Source organism: Centruroides sculpturatus, unplaced genomic scaffold (assembly GCF_000671375.1).
Source record: "Centruroides sculpturatus isolate CEXI.00-Female unplaced genomic scaffold, Cexi_2.0 scaffold753, whole genome shotgun sequence".
Lineage (NCBI taxonomy): Eukaryota > Metazoa > Arthropoda > Arachnida > Scorpiones > Buthidae > Centruroides > Centruroides sculpturatus.
Window position 1 is genome coordinate 308,506 of NW_019384876.1, and position 8,362 is coordinate 316,867.

An 8,362-nucleotide genomic window follows, 5' to 3' on the forward strand; every position below is an offset into this window, starting at 1 on the left:
AAAAAATTTTAATGAAGATATTTATCTTAATTATGAAAATATACTAGCATGTTTTTTTAATTTTTGGAACCTAACCCTCCTTTTCGTATTAGTTCTTTGTTTCGTATAACACGGATTCGCATAACACGGCAATTTTTTGGAACGTAACTACCGTGTTATACGGGGGTTACCTGTATATACATTTACAAGTATGTACTGTATTTACAGTACATGCATTCGTAAATATAGATTACTTTTTTCTGTACTATATTAAAAACTAAAGTTTATTTGTTTGTAAGCTTAAAATAGATCCGTATTAACTATATATTATGAAAATGCATTAATAAATAAAATACAGAACTGGGAATGGTAATTTATGGTTTAGCCTAGTGACAAGTAGATTCGGAGACAAGTAAATTCGACTTACGTCGCCTCTCCTGGAATCAATTACCGACGTAAGGCGAGGTATACCTGTACTCGTATAAAATACAACAGTAAAAATACCTATACAGTATATAAATACGTATAACTTATCTAGTTTTACCATAGACTGTGTGTATTTTATAAGGTTTATAGATTATTTATTAATATATAAAATATCTTTGAAAATTATAATTTATGTAACATTTATAAAACAAGATGTAAAAATAAATCATCCATGAACTAATCAGAGATGAAATTTTTGAACTGGTTTATGATTTAGGTATATTTCAACAATTCGAATAATTTGTATAAATAAAGTAAATTTTATGAAATCATTTAAATTAATTTATATACGTAAACCTTAGAATACATTTGAAACATTTTAAACCAAATTAATCAAGATCCATTTCAGTTTAGAATTAAGATTTTTATTCTCTCTAGAATGCGAGAGTGTCAATGCTTTAAGTAACTGATTACACAACAGATATCGATAATAAAATAACAAATTCGACGATATAAGAGATAAAATATAGACTAAAAATTACACACAATCATTTTGCGAGAAATTCCACGATATATATCGCAACTTTTGAATTTCTCACTCCTTTAATGTCTGTTCTATTGAGATAAGACAATTCCCATAACACTAAAGTTATGGAAGTTGCCTTATCTTCAGACCGGATCCATTAAGATTCGTTATGTAATTAAATCGTTCTGCATGATGCAACTTACGGTTCGTGTAAACATCCACGATTTGAAAACAATAAAAAGAATGGTATGTACCGTACAGTAGGACCCCATATGCAACCCATACGTTCCAAGACCACTAGCGTAAAATTACAAACCCTATTAATTATTAAGGATTTCCTACACTAACGTACCTATCACATACTTGTTTTTTTATTTTATAAATAAGGCAAATATAAATAAGGCAAATAAACAATTATTCTGTTAAAATAAATCTTTCATATTGGGAGCGTTATTAACAAATAAAGTTCAGAAACTATTGGTTACAGACGACGATATTGTTTGGCATTGTACTCATACTACCTTTTCTTTCTATCACCCATGAAAATGAATCGAAGTGAATTAAAAACAAGAAAGTATTTCCACAAAAAATGGTTCGGTCGAGGAAGCAAAGGAATTAACACCAATAATTCAGCTAATAAAACAAATATATTTTTTACAAAATACATAGAAAAATTTTAATAATAATTATAACTTTTAATTAAGGGGCAAAAGAAATTTCACAATTTTGCTTTGAAGCAATTGGAAGTGAAGGAAGAAGAAAGATAAGCTGAAAACTGCAATAAGCTAAAAGTCTGGAATGACCAAAACGAAATATCTCAGTTCAAAATTATTATTAAAGCAAATTAGCCAAAATAAAATCCATCAAATCGTCAAATATAATGGAATTAAAGAAAATAATTGGGGAATAGTTTTAATAAATTTTAAGAACGTACGGATCAGCCAAAATATAGTTCCGAATAGAAAATACCTTCAGTGAAATCTTTATTGATAATGTAATTATGCATAAACACCCAATAAAGTTTTCACGTTTGTGAGTTTCAAATAAGTAAACAAATTAAAAAATAATTTATGTTTTCTGTTCATATTCTCTTCCGAAATCATTTTTCTTTTTGCGAAGACGTTCACCATCGTGATGAATATACGTACGCTAATAGGAAATTTTTATGCAAATTAAATTTTATTATCATAAAAAATAAACTTCTGTAAAATTTTATTTCAAATTTCAAATTTTATGCAGACATTTTTTTAAAATACAAATTGAATAATGCGTACAGTTGAACAGATTATTGTATTTGTAAAAAATGTGTGGTTATTTTTTATGCCTAATATAATTTTTTTTCAAAGTTTTTTCTTCCTTATTTCACTATTTTTATATTTTTAATAGTATTTTTAAGGCTACCATTAATTTTAAATATAATTTTCTTTTTTAAAGTTGAATAAAAAATTCACTTTTATCTACTTTTTTTTTGTAAATTTTCGTCGGTTGTGTTATTGCCAGTTTTTTATTTTAAAAGAATTTTTAAAAGAACATTATATTATTTGCTGATAGATATTTCTTACCTACTGCATTACCTTTGTAATCGTTAATATAGAATAAGAATAAAGAGTAAATTTTACTTGTACGAATTTCATCTTGTTCATGATGTCAAATATTTACTATTGAACACAAGACTGTGTTATTATTAAAACACTTGGCGTTTATCCACTTTATTCAGTTGAATAAAGTGGATAAACGTCAAGTGTTTTAATAATAACACAGTCTTGTGTTCAATAGTAAATAAATACGAAAACACGGTTTCAAAAAACGAATCAATGTCAAATATTGTTAAACGGACAATTCCCAATACAATCCTCATACACGTGTTAAATAAAAGGCACATATAATTAATCAAATATTATTAATTTTTGAATTAGCTCCTTTTGGATATTTTTAGATAGGCCAATGTATTAAGCATTTAAGAACGTTTCAATATTGTACCTTATCTATTGGTAGTAGTTATTTTATTGTGTTCGTGATTTTTTTGCTATGAATGAAAAGTAAAGTTTTAATTTAAAAAATAATATTAAATTTTTGTATTTTAAATTAAAATTTAGGTATATAATTAATAAACTCAAGAGACGATTTAGCTTGTGGCAATTTGTTTCTGCAATGGATGCATTAGTCATAAATTTATTTTATTAAACGTATTAATAACGATCTAAGGTTACGATTGTAATTTTGAAATATATTTGAAAACTTACATTAAAATCACATTACATTAGCTTAGATTCATGAAGGTAAACGACAAGAAATAATTTAATATTTTTATTAAAAAGCAAAGTTTGAAATAATTAATTTCAAATATTTGTATCAAATTGATATATACAATGACAAATGAAATAAACATCATGTAAAAACCAATTGGTGCATACAGTTTACTATACGTATTGTAGAGAATCCGATCTGATCTAACGGATTCTGTCCCACCGGTTCGTCACACAGAACTGGACCAACCAAATATCTTAACACAAAAAACTCTAATCTTTAATCTCACTTTCGGACTCCACCACTTTGCCACTCTTCCTCTCTCTACCGTCCTGCTACCTACTCTGACTATCCCTTTTCTCGCCTTTACTCCCTTCCTTTTTATTGCCTTTTGTCTACATTTCTTATTACCCTTTACGACTGCATGCAAATGGATTGCATATGGACCGACAAAACCACAGTTGAGGAAGGTCGAGGAGGTCCGATATCACTACATGTATTAATTTGTAAATAATCAAAGAAACTTTTCTGAGGGGAAAATGTGGGGAGACTGCTCTCTGACAGAATATGGAGTTTGTTTGCCTCGTTCTTGTTCCTTCTATACTCTTAGTACCTCACCATACCTAAAAGTTGCCACATGTATATCTAAGATCCAACCGTATATCTAGAATCTCGCAGGTACGGGAGAAAATTTCAGATAGACAGAATTCGAGAAAGAAGTTCCTAAACAGTAATAGGTTTGATTTGCAGGTTCAGTATTGTATTCATACAGATGCAAGTGTAGTACATATCTGAATTAAGTATAAATAAAACATTTTTGGCATACCTTAACAAAAATACTTTGTCAATAGTTTCTGATGGCTGATTTCTTTGACCAATAAGACTCAAGCCAAACTTGTATCCAATCAGAAAAAAAAGCAGAGTGAATTGCAACTACCTACTATATCGCAATGGATGTCTCTCGACCTACAATTTATGCAAAATGTAAGCCGTTATACTTTGAATATGTAATCGACACTTTCGTCTATAATTTGAGATATAGACATTTTAGGAGGATATTATTTGAGATAAACATGGAAAATATATTGAACTTAAGCTGAAAATGGAGAGGAAAAAATAAATTTCGAGATAGAGGTTTTCGAGATGTAGAGTTGAACCTGTATCTCAAACATGTCTATCAATATCTTTCCCCCTAGAAAGTTATGGCTTAGCATTGAATTTTATAAAGTATAAATAAAACTAAAATTATGGAGATATTTATAGTTAATGTGAATACTAAAAATATAAAAATAGAACGTTTTAGCTATTAATTAACTAAAAAAGTCATTCGATTTTAATTAATACTATTTTATTTGTGTATGAGACGAAGTAAAGTAAGTTAGTAAGTGGTAGCATTAATTATTTTTAAGTGTTCCTTAATCCAGTCGTAAAAATCTAGCAACACTATCTGAGCACTATTTCTCTTAGAAGAGTAACTTGTCTCTATCCTTAAGAGATTACCAGGTACTCGAGATCTCAGCCTTTTGCCTTCGCTTACAGTCTACCTTTTCTCCAATTATCTTCCTTATTTAAGGAAGGAAATCCGATCGATCGACAAGATTTGACTCCTGGGAGCAGCTTGTAGGATCATCCTTCCATTTGTTTACTTGTTTTATTACTTTTGTATCTGGAGACAGGTTTATGACTAAACATCCGAATCATACTTAAAGCAATAAAATTTCCTTTCTTGAGTTCTCCCCAATTTTGGAAATAATCTTTACAATTGAATTAGTAAGATTTTATACCATTGTTATGAATTAATTTTCTAAACATTGTTTTAATTTTTCATTAAATTATTTTTGAATAATTAATAGATCAGTGATACACCAAGAAGGGAATACAGGGCATTTAATGATTACCTTAAATCGGTAATGTTATTTGAATGCTTCTTAATCCTCCATTTTCGGATTTTGAAGATGTTTGTTTATGGGTAAATTATCGATTATGAATTTTCAAATTGGAAATTAAGTATTTCATATAAAGTTTTTTATTGTTATTATTTCATTAGTGTTATTGCATAAAAAGCTACTCAAGAAAAGGAAAACAATTGCTTCAATCAAATATATATCAAATATAGCTTTTTTGATCCTTATAACTATGAACAAAATTACACGCAAAACCAATCAANAAATTAAGTATTTCTTTCCATATCTTTAATAAATATCTGAGAAAACAAATTAAAATGTTGTAATAGCATCGTCTAAGTACAGAATACTTTGAAAGTCTGAATTAAAATGTAAAATAATCGATATAAAATTTCGTTAATACTTTAAATATTCGTAGTTAAAATTGAAAAACAAATTTTTGAGTCGTTTCACTGCATGGAAACACAAGATCACACAGAAGAATAGGCGTTCTTTTGTAAATTTTTTCCTGTTTAAATACGTAAAATTGCTCTTCTTGCTTCCATATATTTAAAAAGTCTATATTGTATAATAAAAATTAGCAATTTTACATATTTGGATAGGCCGATTCTACAAAGGTAGGTCAAACATCGTTGCGTAATCTTATGTTCCTGTGGTGTGAAAAAAAAAGCGAATCGTGAAGACTTCTGGCTTTTAATTTGGCTAAATTTTCAAATTGCAGACATTTCCACTGTCTGTCTGTCATTCGTTAATCTCAAGAGCGGCGTTAGATATATGCAAATCGAGAGCAATTGTGAAAAGCTTAGAGACCGAAGATCCTGATTAATTATATACGAACTTTCGGTCTGAACCTGGAGTCATTTTTTTAAAATTAAAAGATGGTTATAAATTGCAGCCCGGTATTGTGACGATGTCACAGTAAGTAATTGCTCTTAGTTTTTGTTAAAATATCGTTGTGGTTTTCATTGTTATACGAGTCATTAAATACATTAACATCGTAAATTAATATTTTAAAAATTTCAGATAAGTTTTGTTCATTTGAAAAATTGCGCTTGGATTTATAAAAGTTATGAATAAATCGAATGAATATTTATTAATAAACTTTACAAAAAGCTACATTATATTTAGTGCTCTAAAGTGGAAAAATTACTTAATAATTTTCTTCTATTTAATTTTTTGTGTGTTTAATCAAGATTTCTCAGAGCCTGAAAGAATCGTGCTGGATTATTATCGATATTTTTCTACTCTTCTCATACGGATTAAAATTTCTTTTCGCAAGAACATTGATAAAAAAAAAAAAAAAATAGATTGAAAAAGTTTAACATATATGCTGTATTTATATTTATTTTACAAAATGCCAAAATAACCAACGATTTCTACGCAAAACACTTCTTTCCTACTAGAAATATGAATTCAATTGACTGTTTAGTGTAAATAATGTTTCGTCAGGTGTCACAAAATAGGGACTATATACGTTTATTATTACTCCAACCCTTCCTAGGTTATCTTTCTAAGCGTAATATTTATTCAATGTATATTCAAGGCGAAGATAACAATGTTTACAAAATCATTTGGTATAACAATTTAATTGAGACTTGCAGATAAACAAAAATTCTTTCCATTCGGAAGGCATCTTGTTTATCTGTTTATTAGAAAAATGAGGAGAGTCTATAAAAGCTGACACTTTTCGAAAAATTTTATGAATTATACTTCCTTAAGGATAATTAAAACCACTGCTAGAAAAAGAGAAAAACTATGATATGAACGATTAATTATTTATTGTGATATGGTCACAATGCTGGGCTGCAATTTTTAATCATATTTTTAATTAATTTAATTTAAAATATACGCTCTCCGCCTCAAATTAGTAGTGGTTTGCTCCTGTACATCATACTTTTCCTTTAACAATAGAGTCGTGCCGATCATCTATCTAACGCCTTTCGGAGAAAAAGGTTTGAATTGAAATAACGTGACTTTCGGTTTGAATCGGACATCTACATATAATTAATCGTGGCTTCATGCTATTAAGATTTCCATATCCAGTCTCATCTTTTATCTATCTAACTCAGTTCCCGAGAGTAAAGAACGACAGAGAAACGGAAAACAGTGGAAATTTATCGGAATTAATATTTGCAGCCCAATGAATGAAACAATTATCAAGAAACGAGTTAGGCCTGTATGAAAAAACTAACATTTTCAAACTTTTTTTAAAAAGAATGACATTTGCACCATTACTTGACACTAAAAATCCGCTTGTTTTGAAGACTGACACTAATTCTCCTGATAGTTTCATGTAAGACAATATTGTTCTTGTTTCTGATAAATAATGACTTAAAATGTAACAATTCTAATGAATAAGAAGGAAACGCAATTTTACGGTAAATGTACTGTACTAGATAAACATTAACCTAATATATATATTTTGATAAAACAAAACTAGAAGATTAATTCCAGATCTTATCAGACGTAGAAAACAATTAAACTGTTTCTAAATCAATTCATTACTACAATTCCATTCTTTTTATAAAGGATTAGTTGCGTGATTTCTCTAGTAGTTTATATTATTACGAGGTATTTAATGTCTTGATCAATCTTTTATAATCTACAGTATATGGATTGAATTATTACAGTTCATAAACCTTGAATTGTAATAATTCATATTTGTTGATGGTATGTAAGTTGCTTACCTGATTCGGGGATATAATACTTTCCGTGTAATTTTAGATGTTTAAGATTGCCCTTCTGGAAGTGCATAAACAAAGCTAAAAGCATATTTTTACACCTTTTCTAAATCTGATATACTGTTTGAGACAGTATATCAAGTTTAGACATCTACTGTAGCGGTTATATCACTTTCAGTAAAATCAATTGTCAGACTTAGTTATATAATTCATCTTGTTCAAAGTTTATGTATTAAAACTGAAAAATATCTCTATATATTACTAACATAACATAGAAGCTGTAAATGTTCAGAAATCAAAACTTAATGCTTCCTGTGATTAAAATTAGCGCAAAGCGTCAGGCTTTGGTTACTTCAAATAACGTTACAAGAGAAAATTTACTCTTGACAAGATAAATTTTCTCTTGAGATTTTATATATATATAAGTCAAAATAAAATCTTTAATATACAGGTATACCTCGACTTACGTCGTTTCGAGTTACGTCGTTCCCGATTATACGTCGTTTGTCAAAAAAGTATATGGAAAAATAAAAATCAAGTTTAAGTCATTTTATTCGACTTTACGTCTGTCCGCCACAAATATTGAAGTCGTAATATCA